The sequence below is a fragment of the Myotis yumanensis genome, unplaced genomic scaffold (assembly GCF_028538775.1).
Source record: "Myotis yumanensis isolate MYYU_CA2020_CCGP unplaced genomic scaffold, mMyoYum1.0.hap1 SCAF_3, whole genome shotgun sequence".
Lineage (NCBI taxonomy): Eukaryota > Metazoa > Chordata > Mammalia > Chiroptera > Vespertilionidae > Myotis > Myotis yumanensis.
Window position 1 is genome coordinate 81862048 of NW_027223754.1, and position 18134 is coordinate 81880181.

The window sequence follows — 18134 nt, forward strand, 5'->3', positions numbered from 1 at the left end:
AGGCCTCCCAGGTGGAGCTCCAGCCTATGCACTGACCGCATGCTCCCCTGCCTGTGCTCCTTGCTTACAGCTCATCACCCACCAGGCTGGACACCGTGGCCTCACCGTCACTCTCTCTGACCATTTGTTTGATCAGTGACAGCAAGTGGCTTAATCAACTTTGTGCAATTGGTGAGCAGGATCCGGGGTCAGGCCATTTGACTCCCTGCCTAAGCTCTTTCGCCTTTTCCCATAGGGCACTGGCTGTGCATGCACTGGCCATCCTGCCTAAGTCACTTCTGGAAGCACCTGTTTGGCACTGGTCCTTCCAGGCAACCAGGCCCTGACTTGAGACCCTGCCCAGCAGGATGGGATGGAGGACCCAGAGTGAAGTAGAAACCAAGTCAGCAGTGTTTGCCTCTCCCTAAGGCCCAGGGCTCTGCAAACAGCCTGACCCCAGCGGGCTCCCTGCTCTCCACCATGGGCTTCTGCATCCAGTGCATTTCTGCTTTGCGGCTTCTGACCACCATCCACAGCTGACTGCTCCTCGGGGCCTCTGAAAATCGAGTGCTGCATCTCGGGGAGCAGCCTTTGGGCATTTCTGAGACTGTCATGTCAGCTCTACCACTTACCAGCCGTGTGGCCTTGGCTAAGGGACTTAGTCTTCACTGTAAAATTGGATGCTGAGAATCCTCTGGCACTGGAATCGGGAGGATAGTGAGCTTCCACATGCTCAGCACACCACCAGTTCTTATAGTTAGTGGTTATTATTACTGTTGCTACCACTTACTCATCTCTCTTATATTATTTGTTTATTTTATGTCTTCCCTAGTGCCTCTTTGCTCCACATCTGTTTGTCCTCCTTTCTGACCCCAAACCCCAATAGGTATTGTTGAATGAATGAATGATTGATTGACTGAATGAACTTGTTGTCATGAAGATGAAATGAGACACCCTGAAAGCTCCAGGAACAGAGAGACTCTTCATCTGGGGAGGGGAGGTAGACAAGCAGTCGGCAGATCAGGCTGGGCACGCCCCGAGGGTGGGAGTCAGGGCACAGTGGAGCCCAGATGCTGCTGTGGCAAAGGTCTCTGGTGGTACCTTCTTTCGAAGCCAGGTGGTACCACCTCAGCGGGCAGCGCCTCACCTCTGACCTGTGTGCGATCCTGCCACTGCTCGGTGTGGGGGCTCCCAGGTCTCGCAGAGGGTGACGCCTCTGAGAGGAGCTGCCCGCCTGGGTCTGAGTGGGTGGTGGCTGATGCCGGCTCACAGAGAAAAGGCCATCTATTTCCCTGTCACTGTGAACTCTCACATTTACATTTTGCCAAGTTGGAGATTACAATAACATACACTCCCCTCGGTAGCCCTGTTCCCCCATGCAGAGAGAGGAGGAGAAAAGCCCAGCCCCGTCCAGGAAACAAAGTCCCCTCTGTTGGCAGATATGAGCTTCTATTCAAGTCCCCAGGGCCCCTGTGGCAGCAATTGAGTGAGCTGGACCCAGCAAGCGGGGTGCACAGGGCCGTCTGGGGCGGTCTCCCAAGGCCTGGCCCTGTCCCCCACCATGGGAGGGGTCCGCTCCCAGCCTGGTGGGCACCCGGCGAGGTGCTGATCCCCGGAATAGCTGCCTGAAAGCCTGCCCTGTGCTGACGGCCAGTGCTTCCCAACTCCCTGCCCTGGGCGCCCTGGTCAAGGGCACATCATGTCTCCAGAGCCCAGTGTGTGCCCACAGTCGCCATCCTTCAGAACAGTGGTCCTTTTCACTGCCCTCTCAGGAAGCAAGAAAGGTTAACATTTTCGTCTTCCCTCTTCAGGAGATTCCTGCTTCGACTTAGCCTCTGACAAGAGTCTTTTCTTCCCTGTCCCTGCGTGGGGTTTGAACTGAGGGCTCAAAGCAGAGAGGCTGTCCCTGAGAGCAGTTTGGACGTGCCCCCTCCACTCCAGTGTAGCAGGCCTGGGCCCAGAGGCTGAGAGAGGCTGGCTCAGCCACAGAGGGAGGCAGGTCAGCATCCCCGCCGCCCCCTGGGGCCACAGACAAACTTCCCTTAGTCACACAGGCCTGTTCTCAGCTCATTGCCTCCTGGGCCTGTTCTCTGCTTTCTAAAGTGACAGCTCATTTATAAAGAAACGCTTGCACTGTGGCTGCGGACTCGACTCGAGAGGATGCAAACCTTAACCCTAGCGGCTCTGTGGCCTCCAGGGCCTTGCAGAGGCCACCAGCCAGGAGTCCTGGTGCTTCCTGCTCTTTGCTTTCCCGCTCTCTCTGACTTCCTTAGGAAATAAGACCCCCCCTCCCGGACCCCCTCCCCCCCAGGCAGGTTCCTCAGGTCAGATTTTCCTTTCTTTCATTTTTCAAACCAAGAGGCTTCCCAGAGGGCCTCCGTGGCATCGGGTTTGCTTTGACAGGGGCCCAGGGTTGCTGGAATAGCTGTGCAAGTAGGTGCAGACCCCCGAGTGGCTGAACAGCACCTCTCGGTCATGAGGATGTCAATGCTCTGGAAAACGTGTGCCACGGAACCAACTGCAAAGTGTCTGGGGCGACATGGTGAGCGTCTATACAGCGGCTCAGGCCAGCCTCACCTGGGACCTTTTCCAGGTGCCAGTGTTGGCAGAGAGCAGGCGAGGTGACAGAAAAAAGATTTGCTGTGAGCCCTCGCTGACGTCCATGGGGGTTTATGTAGCATCTCTCTGCTTTTGTACATGCTTGGGATTTTCCATGAAATACCTGTAAGCCATGCTTGGCCCTGAAAGCAGGGCAGGGCACGGGCAGGTGCCGAGCTGAGTGAAGTGGCCTTACAGTTCTCTTTTGGAGAGTGTTATCGGATTTCATTTCTGAGTGCAGGCCCGGGTTTGGAATGAAGAGTTTCAGCTTTTTTCTTTACATTGATAACTTCCCAACAGCATCTGTAAACACTGGGTACAAAAATATTCTCTTTTCCAAAGTAGCCTGGCTTGCTTCAAGGAGGCCCTGGGAGAATCCCGCAGGGCCCACCTCTGCTCAGAGAAACATGCACGCACCAGGCTCGGGGCTGAGTGGGTGGGCAGTCTCCATCTCCAGCCTCTACAACTGCTTAGAAGCCTCCCAGAGGTACTGATTGGAGAAAGTATTTATTTTTGTTGGAGGAGGGGGCAGGGGACCAGAGTTGGTAGGTGTGGGAGTGGGCTGGGGAAACTCAGACATGACCGTGCCTGTCCCCCGCAAGGAGGTCCTGTCTGGGGTGCTGAGACGGCACATCTGGCTTTGGTCTCTGGGAACGGGTAGGTGTTGTTCAGAGCAGCCTCAGGCCTGGCTCTGGAAAAGCTTCCTTGCACCAAACCAAGGACTCCAGCTTATCCTCTGCCCTGCCAGAGGGAGAGGAAGGATTGGGGATGACAGATCCCCAGGAATTCCATAACCTGGGAGGTACTGGTCCCCAGGGTGCCCTTGATAACAGAATAGGGGAGCAAAGCTGCCCATCTCTAGGCAGGGTTACCGGCTGCCACCTCAGACACCTGGAGGGTGTCACCACTGCCCTGGGACCCCTCACGGCGCCTGGGAGCAGGGCTACGCACCCAGCGTCTCCTTGTCATCCTCTGGCTACAGCCATTGATGGTAGGGGAGTCAGGCCAGATGTGGGGCAGGTCCTCGAGACCAGGGCGAAGGGAAGGGAGCTGGTGTCATAGGAGCCCAAGCTCTGTTCCGAGGTGATAGTGGTGGTCATGGTGCTGGGTCAGGTGGGGTCTTCACCCTCGTCCGCCAGGAGGGGTGCCCCGGGTGCCGCCTGGCCAGCTTCCCTTCCAGCGTCCTGATCCTGCAGAAGATGCTGCAGGCCCTGCCTCATCGCCACAAGCTCCTCACGCGGAGCAGGAAGCGGCTCGCTCACCGCTCACCTGCTGCAGGCGGCTTGGTAGGTTGTGGAAGTTCACCACCATCTGTCCTTTCTTCTCAAACCGGTCCAGCCTGTTCTGGGCCAGGATGACGGATCTGATGTCGTCCACGTTCACCAGAAGGCCTTTGAGGCAGAGCCCAGAGGGTCGTCTCTTCCTGTCCGCTACCTGCACGTCTGGAGTCTTGCTCACCCTCCCGGGATGGTGCCGCTGGAATGAGGGCTTTTAACATCTTCCTACTTCTCTGGGAGATTGGAGCTCCTGTCAGGTGGGTGGGTGGGGAGGCGGCAGCCTCAGCACCTGTGAAGCGGGAGAGATTGGAGGAGGGTCTGTAGGATGCCCTGGTGAAAACCAGGCTGAGTCCACCCTCAGCACGGCCCTGAAGTGGGAGGCTGTGGAGGCAATTGAGGAGGCCGAGTCCGTGGTCAGGGCTGCGAGGACTGTGCCCACCTGGAGGTGACCCTGGAACCAGAGAGTGAGGAGCATCTGGGATGCAGGAGCAGTGAGGACAGATGGTGATTCTGAGGGTCAGAATGAGAGGAGGGCCCAGGTGACTGGGAGAGGGTGAGAGGGGAGTAGGAGGGCTGGTTTGTGATTAAACCTGTTACAATAACCCAGACACGGCTCCTGAGGTCTCACAACCTGCTGTGGTCCGATCCCACATGTCCTCTGCACTTACACAATGAGTGGCACAGAGCATGTCCAAGGGGAACTGAAGAAGTGTGTGCGCCAGGAGGGGCCCAGAGGAGAGGCCCCAACACACCCTGGTGGGGGAAGACATGGAAGGGGAGGGGGGATTTTAGATGGAGGCAGGAGGAAGTTACCTAAGAACAGCACTATTGCTGCATAACAAACCACCCTTAAACTGACTGGTTAAAACAGTGAGCATTTTATTGCCTCCCATGGTCCTGGGTTGTCTGGGCTCAGCAGGGGGAGTTCCTGTGCTGGTCTCACCCTGTGGGTGTCATTCGGTTGCAGTCAGGTGACCTGGGGCTGCAGTCACCTGGCATCTTCTCAGGCCTGAGGACAGTGGGCCTCTCTCCACGTCATCTCAAGGCCTCCACTTCCCACATGGCTGCTCCATGATGTCTCCATGTGGACTTTCTGGCAGAGGAGCTGGGCTTTCTATATGGAGGTGAGGGCTTCCCAATGCGATACAGCCTTAGGGCTGAGCAGGGAATTGGTCCACAATTATTTCTACCTCCTTCTGATGGCTAAGCATCCCCGTACCAGTTCAGGCTCAGGGGGAGGGAAATAAACTCCACCTCTTGATGAGAGCATGGCAAAGCATCTTTCTTTCTTCCTTTTCTTTGAGATATTTTTTGTTGATTGATTTTAGAGAGAGAGGAAGAGAGAGAGAGAGAGAGAAACATCAATTTCTTGTTCCACTTATTTATGCATTCATTGGTTGATTCTTCTATGTGCTCTGAATGGGGATTGAACCTGCAACCTCGGTGTATCTGAATGGTGCTCTAACCAGCTGAACTACCTGGCCAGTGCCATTGAGGTCGTCTTTTTTTTTTAAATATATTTTATTGATTTTTTACAGAGAGGAAGGGAGAGGGATAGAGAGTTAGAAACATCGATGAGAGAGAAACATCGACCAGCTGCCTCCTGCACACCCCCTACTGGGGATGTGCCCTCAACCAACCTACATGCCCTTGACCGGAATCGAACCTGGGACCTTTCAGTCCGCAGGCCGACGCTCTAGCCACTGAACCAAACCAGTTAGGGCCAATGAGGTCATCTTTAACCAACCACAGAGATCCCATATGGACTCTGCTTAGAAGGAGGAAGTTGAAGTCATTTAAGACATGTCACCTTCTTATGAACAGGAGGTCACGGTTTTATTCCCAGTCAGGGCACATGCCTGGGTTTCAGGCTTGATCTCAGTAAGAGGTGTGCTGGAGGCTGTTGATCAATGATTCTCTCTCATCATTGATGTTTCTATCTTTCTCTTCCTCTCCCTTCTTCTCTGAAATCAATACAAATATATATTTTTTAAAAAGACATGTGACCTTGAAGACATGGAAGATCTCAGAACTGCGTCCCTCACTCCTTCCCCATGTTTTGCTGACTTGGACAAGTAAGGGGTGATTGTAACATCTTTACATGCTTCTCCAGACCTCATGTCCTCCTCTATGAAATGGTGTCACAATGACCTCTCTGTGGGACCAGTCCCAGGTCAACCTGACCTTGCACTGCTCTTAAAAGTCATTCACCAACCGGACTTCAAAGCCAGACCTGTTCCTCACACATGCCAGGCCTCCTGCAGGAGGTCAGGTTTCGGGCTGTCTTAGTCTCTTTGGACTGCTATAACAAAAATACCACAGGCTGGTGGCTAATACACAAACAATTATTTCTCACAGGTGTGGTGACTAGGAAATCAAGATCAAGGTCCTGGGAGATTCGGTGTCTGGTGAGAGCCTGCCTCCTGGTTCATCAAGGGCCATCTTCTCATGGGTCCTCACATGGTGGCAGGAGTGAGGGCTCTCTGAGTTCTCTTTTACAAGGGAGCTAATGACCTTCCCAAGGCCCTACCTCCAAATACTCATCTTGGGGATAGGAACTGAACATAGGAATTTGTGGGGGGACACAGTCAGTCCATATATGGCCCTTTCACCCCCTCCAGGACCCACAGAAAGGAGGTCATCGGGTATGAGAGCCTGACTCAGCTTTAACTGAGACTGTCAAATGATAGGTCCACCAGGTAGGTGAGGGGGAACCTGGAGGGAGACTTAAATAGTGGGGTACCTTCATGTGTCAGCATCTGCTCACATCATCTGCTTAATCCTCCTGACAAGCCTGTGAGGAAATTGAAGGTGAGAGAGGTCAAGCAACCACCTTTAGGCCCTTAGGTGGTCAAGGGAGTCAAGGTTTGTTTAGGCCCTTAGGCGGTCACAGGGAGTCACGGTTTGAATCCAGGTCTGCCTGATGACTATGCCCTCGCTGTCTCCTCAGTTCCTGTGTCACAGTCCTCTCGCCCCTCCTCCCCATAGGTGGGCAGGGAGGTGGGTGTAGAAGGAGTAGCAGCCTCCGCTCCCACACCCAGACTTCTCGGGGGGTCTGGACAGAGGTTAGCAATTTTTGGGAGCAAACATTTTTCATTTCATCTTACCTTAATCAAGTTATTTGGGTTCTGTCCACAGAAGTGTCTGGGGAGCTGAATGATCCGGGAGGGGTCCCAGCCACAGGCAGGCCTGGAGCGGAGCTCTGTGCAATGAATGGCACATCTGTCTGCTGGCCGGCTGCAGGGAATGGCTGACTGAGGGGCATTCATGAGGGAGCAGGTCGCCCTGGCTCCTGGGTCTGGAATTGAAATTTGACCTGTTCCCAAGTCAATATGCCTTGGGGGATCCTATTCTCTTACTCTCCTCTGGTTCCTGGCCACCCCCCATCTGTCCCAGGGCCGTAGTGGGAAATGAACACTTGACACCCCTCCCTCCCCGCAACCCTGAGCTCTCGTACCTCTGCCACATTCCACACGCTGGTGGGCTTGCCTGAAGACATTCCTGGACAGAGTTTGGCCAGATTACTAGTACATTTAAAAAATCTTTGAAATATGCTCACCTTCAAAGCAGGGCTGTGGGTGGAGGTGTGCAGTGAGGTCCGGTGGTGAAAGTGTCATTTGGTTTCAATTCTAAGTAGAAGCATGCTCGTGGCCCATGTCTGGTTCCCCTCACTCTGTAAGGACAGAGGTGTGTCTGTCCCCCATCATGCCTTACCCCTTGCTCAGCACAGCTGGGATCAGCAAGCACCAGAAGGCACTGCAGAGTACTGATTCCAAGGAACTTGCTCTCCACATTGGCCCAATGTTGGGGTCGGCTGGAGAAACTAAAAAGATGGATGCCTGCCTCCCACCTGCGGACATTCTTAGGAATTGGCCTGGAGTAGGATCTGGACAGAGCTCCCCTGTGATGCCCAAGTGCAGGCAGGTGGAGAACGTGCTCTGATGCCCATCCTCCTCCTGAGCCAGCCCTGCTTGAGCTTGTCGGTGCCTCGGTCCAGGGGCTGCTCACTGGGGGGGTCAGGGCCTTGCCTTTTGTCAGCCACAGGGACCTGGACAACTCTCTAGTTCCAGGATATTCAGACAGTGTGCCTTGAGGAAAGAGGATCGTAGCTGGAGATGTCCAAACTGCACTCCACAACCATGGAATGTCAAAGGGCAAAATGTGTTCGTGTGAGGGGGGAGCACGGCCTTGGAGCACAAGTGCAAGGCGGGGGCGGGGTGTCAAGTGTTAGTTTATCTGCTTGGTTTCTGTAAATGACAACTCTATGTTTTCAGTTTTGCAGGCCAAAAGTCTCAGTCATCTTTTAAAAAATATATATATTTTATTGATTTTTTTACAGAGAGCAATGGAGAGGGATAGAGAGTTAGAAATATTGATGGGAGAGAAACATCGATCAGCTGCCTCCTGCACACTCCCTACTGGGTATGTGCCTGCAACCAAGGTACATGCCCTTGACCAGAATCGAACCTGGGACACTTGAGTCCGCAGGCTGACGCTCTATCCACTGAGCCAAACCAGTTAGGGCCTCAGTCATCTTGATTCTTATCTTTCTCTCTCACATTCTACATCTAACTCCTCAGCAAACCTGTTGGCGCCACCTTCAGAATATATCCAGATCTGACCACTTCTTATCACTTCCACTCTTCCTCCTGCCCCTGGTACCATCTTACCATGTCTGAATTATTGCAACAACCTCCTAACTGGTCTCTTTGATTCCGTCCTCACCCTTCACACTCTATTCTCAACATGGCAGCCTGAGGGATCCTTTTAAAATGCAATTCAGAGTATGTTACACTTCTGCTCAGAACTTACATCTTATAACATCCCAAGTTCTTACTCTGACTGCTATCTCTCTGGCCTTGTTGTCTGGCATGCTCCCTCTTGTTCACTCTCATCCAGCTTCATGGCCCTGCTGTTCTTTAAGCCTGTGAAACGCACTTCCAACTCAGGGCCTTTGCACATGCTGCTCCTGTGGCTGGAATGCTCTTCTTGATATTTGTGCAGCCCATGACTTACTTCCTTCAGGCTTCTGCTCAATTGTCTTATCAGAGGCTGCTCTGTGTACCTTATTTAAAATAGTGCCCAAACCCAATCCTCACCCTCTTTTATTTTTCTTCTCAGAGCTTATTAGTACCTACTGTTTATATTTTGGCACTTGTCACTAGAATGTATGGTCCATAAGAGCAAGTTCATTGTTGTATCCCCAGCGTGGGATAGTGTATGGAACATAGCAGGTGCTCAGCAAATATTTGTTGAATGGGTGAGTAAATGCATGAGGCAAAGCAATAGCAAAAAATATTCTCAGAGAGGTCATGTGAGCTAGGCCCTGGAGGATTGAGGGGTGAGGTATTTTATTTATTTATTTATTTATATTTATTTTAAATCCTCACCTGAAGATATGTTCCAAGGATATATTTCCGTTAGTTTTTTGAGAGAGAGAGAGAGAGAGAGAGAGAGAGAGAGAAAGAGAGAGAGAGAAACATTGATGCTGTGAGGGAGAAATATCCACTGGCTGCCTCCCTTATGAGTCCTGACAGGGATCGAATCTGCAGCCAAGGCATGTATGCTGCCCAGGAATCAAACCTGTGACCTTTTGGTCCATGGAACAATGATCCAACCAACTGAGATATTTTAAATAGGTAGACTTTTTCCTCTTCAACCTACCTACCTACTCATTCATCTCTCCATCCATCCATCCATCCCATTTGACTAACCCATGTTGTGCCAGGCTCTCTGCAAAGTGACTTGCTGAAGCACAGTGTCACCGGGGTTTGGAAACAGGGGGCAACTGATTTTTTCTAAGTTTCCTAGTGCTTTATGAGTCTGGAGGTTCTACTGGGTTGTGCATAGGGTTGAAATGTTTGGCAGCCATGCTGATCAGCCTCACAAAGATCCAGATGAGTCAGACCCCACCCCTGCTTATTCCCGCCACCCCCCCCCCCACCCCCGACCCCCCCCCCCCCACCCCCGACCCCCCCCCCCCTTTTTTTTTTCTTCAACAAAAGGCTTGCAAATGTGAAAGCTCCTCCCGAGGGCTCCTTCTGCCTGGCACAGACCTTTCATCACCAACCCAACTTGTAATCATGGGTAAAAGAAGGTTCTCAGCTCATTTTTAAGGAGAAAAAAATGCAAAGCAAAACAAAACAGCCACATCATGAAGTGGCTCACGTAATGAGGCTTACTCTGTTGCGAGGTCATTACTCCGGGCTCCCTGAGGGCTGGGACTGCCCACAGCCTCCCTCCTCCCCCTGCCAGTCAGGGCTGGAGTTAGCAGCTGGAGAGCCCAGAAGGCCACCCTGGGGGCTCTGAGAGAAGGCTGCTTTTCAGGGCTGGGCAGCCTCTGAAATTCTTGGCTGGACAGTGGCAGCCTGGGCTGGGAGAACAAGCCGGTCAGGACTGCCACCTCAGCTACTCTTTGGAACATTCCCAATTCGGGTTTTTGCTCAAACTACTCTTCCCCTGGGACTCCCCACTGCTCCTCTTGGCTCATGCAAATCTTGCCCATCCTTGAGAGTCAGCCTAATTGCACCTCCGGACCACATTCCTTCGTATCCCATGGCTATCCACTCAGCAACAGTTTATTGACCAATTTTCCAGGGCGAGGCCAAAGGCAAACAGGACTTGACCTCTGCTTTTCTCCACGATATGGTGGGCAGACACGGGAACGATTATGAGACAGCGTGTGAAGTACCCATGACTATTTTTACTGCGCCCATGACCAGGGAGGATGGAGTCAAATCCTGCTGGGAGTTATTTCACTACATCGCAGTGATGTGTCCTGTCTACACTGGCTCTTAAATGCTTCAGCCTGTTTTGAACACACATCACGTCTGCTCACTGCCTAGAACATGTGGCCAGAACTAGCTATATGGCCCCAACCTAATTGCCAGGGGACAGGGACAAGTGGGGGGTCATTCAGTGAACAGGAACCACTCTGCCACACTTCCCAAGCTGGCGTCAGTAAAGAGGTGGTGTTGGGAGGATGCCAGGGCATTTTATGGGTCTCCAGGAAGGGGGTGCATCTGAACCCCAAAGGGAATTGCAATAGGCATTGGAAAGTCGGAACCATGGCCAGGTTCTTAGATTTTTCAAGCTTCCACAGGAGCTTCTCTCTCCCTCAACTAGCAAGTTGGTTTTTCTTTTACCTTTTATGGTAGCTTTCCAAATAAAATGGGAATGACAAAGGTACCTGTCTCATGGAGTTGTGGAAGGACTTGAGTTTATTTACCTAAGTGCTCAGGAAGTGTCTGGCACATGGGAAGTACTAGATAAGAGTTAGCTATTATTATTTTGAATAATGATGAATTTTATTATTCTCCCTGCATATGCCAGAACATGGAACCCCAGGCTCAGCCTTCTAAGATTCCTCAGTCACCCCCAGAAGGGACTGACTGCAGGGACCAGTTGTTTGGGGCATATCTGACTCTGTAGCAGAGTTAGGGTTTGGGAAGGGGACCCGCCAGAGAGGCCTCCCGGATGAGCTCTGTCCCAGCCTTCACTTTTATCAAGTCCCCGCGCGCACAGCCTTCCGAAGCGAAACCGGTGGCTATGGACAACTACTCAGAGCCCCTCCGAGGAAGGGCCACGCACCTCCGCTCACCCAGGGGGGTGATGGCAGGACCCGAGCAACAAACAAATTGATGATTACACCGCGCCTGCAAGCAAGGCAGAGGGTGCAGGCTCTGACCCATCCTGGAGGGACACGAACTTCTGAACTTCTGGAGCCAAGTGTCCTCCCATCGTCTGCCCCGCACCCCCTGCCCCTCTGCCTTTTACTATCTTTGATTTAGTCCCCTCGTCATTCACGAGGGGAGGCTGCCCGGGCTCTGCATCCACCTGAGGTGTTGGGTCAAAGGATGTCTTGGCCCCTGAACAAAACTGTTCAAACAGACCCTGCCTTCCCGAAGGACCACTTCCTTCACTTTCCATGGATGAGGGGCTTTCGTGATTTCATTTTGCTCTTCCCATGAACTCTGAGACTAGGGCTGTTACTCTCATCTTAGAGCTGGGAAAGCCGGTGCCCAGGAAGACCAGGGCACTTGCCCCAGGCCCGGGGCCAGCCTGCACCAGGCACAGTTGCGTTTGGGGCCCTCCGGTGCGTGGATGGCGGGATGGAGCTGACTACAGAAAGGAGGGCGAGTTTCCCAGCACAGATGCCAACTCCCCGCTGCCTTCTGTGCTCAGCCCTGGGCTTGTTTGACATGGAATGTTCTCAGGGTTCCGGCCACGTGGCCTCTTCGCAGAGCTGGGTGGGACAGTCTGAGGCAAGGATGTCTAAATGACAGGAAAATTAGATCGTCCTGGGAGGAGCTGACGTGGTTTTAAGAGGGAAACTGATGTCATGGTCTTTACTTACAAGCTCTTCGGGGGTGGCAGCCATGACAGCGAGGGAGGCGGGGCAGAGCCAGGGTCACGGAACACAAGCCTGGCTTTCCTGGTGCTTGTGGTGTGGACAGTAACCAGACTGACTGTAGTGACCACTGTGCACTGTACACAAGCAGTCAATCATTATATTGCACATCTGAAACTAATATAGTCTTATATGTCAATTATTTCTCAATAAAAACCTGGTTCTTCTTAGAAGAGGAAAAAAGAGAACCGGATTAAAGAAAAACGAGGAGCTATTTTCTTTAAGAAGCACCTGTATTTTTCACAGGCCCTGGATTTATTGTTGGTGCTAAGGTAATACTACTTAAGGGTTTTTGGAAATTGTTACACAACAGCCTTTTCCTGAGGCTGAAATACAGACACTTCGGAAAACTTCCCTGTGGAGGTGGCTCCGCTGAAGTGCACTCACACCCACTCCACAGAGCAGCGTGCTGGGCCGAGAGGCTCACAAAGTCCCATTTCAGTCCTTAAAGGACGGGGCTCGGGCATCCCAAAGCTCTTTCCACAGGGCTGCCCTGACTGGCCGTGTGTCCCCTGGAGCGCAGGCCAGCCCTGTTGCTGCCGGCGAGGGCAGTGGCTTCCAATAAGGTTGTGGCCTCTCAGGGGTATAAATTCTCTTTCAAAAGGCCCACAGTACAGGGCAGGAGTCCTTCCTTGGCAAACAAAACTAGGAATAAAAATATCTGACTGTTCACTCCCCAGAGACATGGCCAGGGGCTGTGGGAGGTGTCCAAGGCCGAGAGGCCTGCCCTGGGGTAAAGGCCTTTGACCACCACCAGGGAAGCACCTCCTGGCATGACCAGATGTCAGGCAGAGCTTCTGGGAAAGGGAGGGCACAATACAGGTGGAAATCTATTGTCTCTACAAGAGCAAGACGGAAGAAAACTAAGCTACTCCCAGCCACCCCTGACAAGCCCTCAGTGAGTGCTCCTGGGAGGAGAGAACTAATCCATCGCCCAAGGCAAGCATGTCACCCGCTTCGTGCCCAGGGCTTGTGCCCTCACACTGTGTCCCTCTGCTCAGGTGATGCTCCAGGCTGCAAATGCATCCCTCCCTCCCCTCCCCAGCTTCTACCTCCTCACCCCATCACAGTCTCGGTCTGAGGCCCTTCATCTCAGCTGGGGCTCAGAGGAAAGCCCGTGAATGAAGGAATTCAAATCAAGATGCACATGATGGATAGCCTCTCGGGGCCATTTGTATTTTAAAAGAGAAGCCCCTCTCGCTGAGACACACCACTCCAAAGACAGACTTCAGATGTTAGGGGCGAGGAGCCAGGCCAGCTGTGCGGAGCTGTGTTCCAGCCAAGTGACTGAATGTCTGCTTTCAGGCGTTTTGTGGAGCTGCTGCAATCTTCCCCCTCTGCATGGAGCATTCCCGTTTCTCCCAGTTTCCACGAAGGTCACAGAATGAAAGAGATTTAGTTCGGGCCCTCATATTAAATATCAGGTCTTTGTACTTAAGCCTGCAATGTATGAGCATGCATATTCCATTAGCCTGGAAAATAGTCATTCAAAAGCATTTGGGGACCTAAAGGACACCTTTATAACAAAGACACCCTTCTTTATCAACCACAAAATAAATAGCGGTATTTCCCAGCCCACGTGCCCATTAACTAGGCTCTGGCCTTCCTGGATGGCCTTCCTGGATACCCTTGGATACCTGCCCTTTCTTTCCCCTAAAGATATTTTTATTAGTTTCAGAAAGGAAGGGAGAGGGAGAGAGAGATAGAAACATCAATGATGAAAGAGAATCATTGAACAGCTGCCTTCTGCAGGTCCCACACTGGGGATCAAGCCCCCAACCTGGGCATGTGCTCTGATCAGGAATTGAACCGTGACCTCCTCGTTCTTAGGTTGGTGCTTAACCACTGAGCCATGCCAGCAGGGCCGTCACCTGCCCTTTTTATTTTCTGTGCATAGCACCCTGGAATCTGGGGGTCCTGGCTTGCTGCACAGACCCTCAGATTTCTCACCAGCCCCAGGCTCTGTGGGAACGACCCCCAGGAGGCATGGCCAAGGCCGGCCAACAGGCTGCTACCCCAGCATTGCCATTTGGTTTCCACTGGGCCTGCAAGCACTCTTTTCTGGGCCAGTGTATTCAGGGCTGGATTCATATGGGCCAGAAAAGCGTCTGTAAAAGGAAATGGACCAACGAGCTGTGCAGAGGCTCACTCTATTCCTGGAGGCCCAGGAAGATGCCCAGTTAGCACTGGAACGAAGAAGTGGCCAGTCTCATTACAGCAGCATCAGGATTTATTAATATGCATACATTGCATTTGAAATTCCAACTTTAATGTCTGGTCTGATTAAATACACTTTTTGTTTCAGTTAATAAGGCTTCAAGTATGGCGTCATGAGACCAATTATACAGAGGCCTCTGGACAAGCTCATTAGCTCCCTGCCACATGCCGGCTACATTAGTGACATGCTTGCTTGTGACACATTTTATCTCTTAATAAGATGAAAAAGCTATGGACAGACAGACATCGCTCCCTTCCATCCCAGGTCAAGCTCTAGCTACCGCTACTAATGTTTCAGAGTTGCCATAACTTGAATAAATCCTTATATTCAGAAACTCCTCTGGGGGGGGTCACATGCCATCTTTGGGGTCACAGTTTATTGCCAAACACTGATTGTTCCTTTAGAGAAAGAGCTGGCGGCTCCCAAAACCTTTCACGGGAGCCTGTGGGAAGAGGGGAGACCCAGGGAGGCTCTGTGCCTGCCGAGGGGGGACCCCACGGCGGCTCCTTGGAGTTATGTCTCTTGATGAGATTCCTTCCAGCAGAACATGTCGTTCTTGACACCTCTGGATCCCAACTACCTTAAAGGAGTGTGATACTTTGCTCTGAGTGGCCAAATGCCACAGCACCACTCATTTAAAATTATGTAACCCTGGCATTCCAAAGCCAACATGTGTGGCTGTAAGAACAGACACCGGCTCTGGTGGGAGGTGGGAGCTCCAGACAGCACTCAGTCTCAAAAAGTGTCCTATCAGTCTCAGCTTGAGAGGTTAGCCCGGCAAATCCTGTTTACAGGATTTAACAATTAAAAAAACCACACACACAATTGCACATTGTTCAGTCTCGGCACAAAGGCCAGCTCTCGGCACACAGTACTTTTCCAATTCCGCATCCTTTTGGATCCCACTGTGCAGATCAGCAGATAGGGAGCTTTATTTTAAGGCAGCAAAGTGCAAAGTAAGAGACAATGGTCAGAAATTTCCATAGAAATATCTGTCCAGCTGATGAGGGAAAGTCCCTTTTCCAATTCTAATGACACTTGCATAACTGTTAGAGTGCACGTTCCGTCGGGAACATTTTTTCTTAGGGCAATTGATACAGGTGCCAAAGTCCTCTGTGCGAGAGGGCTAATGTGTGTGGGGTTCAGGAGGCAAAATACACTGATGTGATGTGGTTCTTGTAAGACATCGAGGGACAAAGTCACTTCACTGTGTGAGACATAGGAACATGGAACTTTGGTTACAGATCATTTTGTCCAAATTTAAAATGCAGAGATGAAGCAGTTGAGACCCACAATGATTAGCCCAAGTTTGCACAGGTAGTTAATGGCTGAGCAGCATCCAGAACCTCCTTTCTCTGACCGATTCTATGCAGATGTGTAACCTCCCTCTGCAGGTGGCACACCAGGAGCCTCTCCATTCCCGCGCCTGCAGGATGCGGTCACAGCCAGTCTTAGAGGAAAGGGGAAGGAGAGGCAGCAGGCAAGAGCTTTCTGCTGCAGCCCTGCCAGGAACTGGTAGTGAGTGAGACTCTTCATTGAAGTATTTTATAAACAGTAAGTTATGGGTTGGAGCAACTGTTAAAAAGTGGAATTTTATCTCTTAATAAGATGAAAAAGCTATGGACAATATACTAAGCACAAGCAGACATTTAACTATTCCTGAGATGCAATTCCAGGAAAATTTGTCCAGTCAGGAGAAATCAGCTTAGAATTTGTGGAATATCTCTTATAATGCGATTGTTAGAAACAAATTAGAAGGGAATGCAATGAATAAGCGACTATTGCTCTTGTTGCCCTAGTCCAGTGATGGTGAACCTATGACACGCGCATCAGAGGTGACACGCGAACTCATTTTTTTGGTTGATTTTTCTTTGTTAAATGGCACTTAAATATATAAACTAAATATAAAAAATATAAGTCTTTGTTTTACTATGGTTGCAAATATCAAAACATTTCTATATGTGACACGGCACCAGAGTTAAGTTAGGGTTTTTCAAAATGCTGACACGCCGAGCTCAAAAGGTTCGCCATCACTGCCCTAGTCCGTACCCTGTGCTCTGTGCTCTAGGAAAGTGAATTCCAGCTGATCTGACAGGCACAGGGGCGGGTGGAGTGGCTGCAGCCTCTGGAGCCGGCTTTTCAGGGACACGGACAATGCTGGCTACAGAGCCCCACTTCCAAATGGCTTCCCAAGCCCCAGAAGTTGGTTAGAGAGACTCTTGCTGGCATTGATGGATTTCTCCTCCTCTGACAGTTGACAGGAAAGGGTGTAAGTGTAAAGAATTAAATGATTCATTCCAAACCTGTGACGGGCTCAAGTACTCCCGCTCTGATGCACTTCTGTGGTGGTGCCTGGGCTGCCCCGTGCAACGAGGTCATTTTGCCGGGCACACAAAGGGTTCCGGGCAGCACACACCATGTACCGCGCTATTCATCGCATTCATTCCTCCTGAATGCTCACGGGTAACAATGAACCTTCTCAGCATTACAGGGGCTCACTACAGAGCGGGCTGGGCTAGCCGCCTTTCAGTGGAACCCCTGAGGCACACAATGCATTTATTATAACGTCCTGGCCCTAAGAAGGGCCTGGGAACAGCCTGGAGTGGCCCATAATTAATAATAAAGGCACACACTTCTTAGGTATTGCAAGAAGTGAAAATAAAAGCCTTCACCTTCTCATTCTCCACTCCCCTCTCCCATCATCCTTCCCTTTTAGAAATCAGAAAAGCCTGGAATTATTGTGTTTTTGCTGTTGTTTTTTGTTTGTTTGTTTGTTTTAAAATAATAATTGCAAAGGATATCTGGCCAGTGGGGAAAGGTAAATTAAATTACTTGCCAACATTCTTTCCATGTTAAAAAAAAATGCTGTGCTCACTCTTACACACGTGGAAGATTTGTTACAAGGCTGTTCTATCGGGTGCTCTTGGTTGGATTTCTAAAGCCTTTCAGGGGCTGTGACCCTCTGGCAGAGGGGTGCCCCTGGGGGCTAGACTGCCCCTTGGGTGGGAACATCCTCCCTTTGCCACGGTGCCCAGGAAGGAGTGGCTGGAAATGCTGCTAGCAGTGTCCCATGCCCTCGCCCCCCCCGCCCCCCCCCCCCCCCCCCCGCGCCCCGCAAGTGCCTGGGTATGTGCAGGCAGTTTCTGAGTACCAAGGAGAGGAGCGAGCTCTGTGAAATGTGGTCACTTGACCAGAAGAAGAAGTGCACTGGGAGAAAGAAGAAAAGGAGCAAGAGTTGACGTCTAGGTTTGCGAGAATAAAGAAGCATAAGGGCGACCAGCACCCTCTGGCTCTGCCCCGCCTGACAGTGAGCATGGTCTATTTCCTTGAACTTCTCTAAGCCTCAGTTTCCTTATTTGAGGATTTTAGTAGTGCAACGAATAGTCAATAGTCTACTACTGTGAATCTTGGGGAAGTGACTCAAGTTCCTGAGCCTCAGTTTTCTTATCTGTAAAATGAGGTAAAAAGTACTTATTTTGCATGCATTGCTGTGAGGATGGACTGAAATAACATATGCAATCACTTAACATACCTGGTGCACAGAAAGTAAATGCTAGCTGCTGTTGTTCTTACTCTTATTGTTGTTAATGTGGTTACATTTTTATGGTTTTTTTTAAAAAAACTGATATTTTAGTGAGAGGAAGGGAGGAGA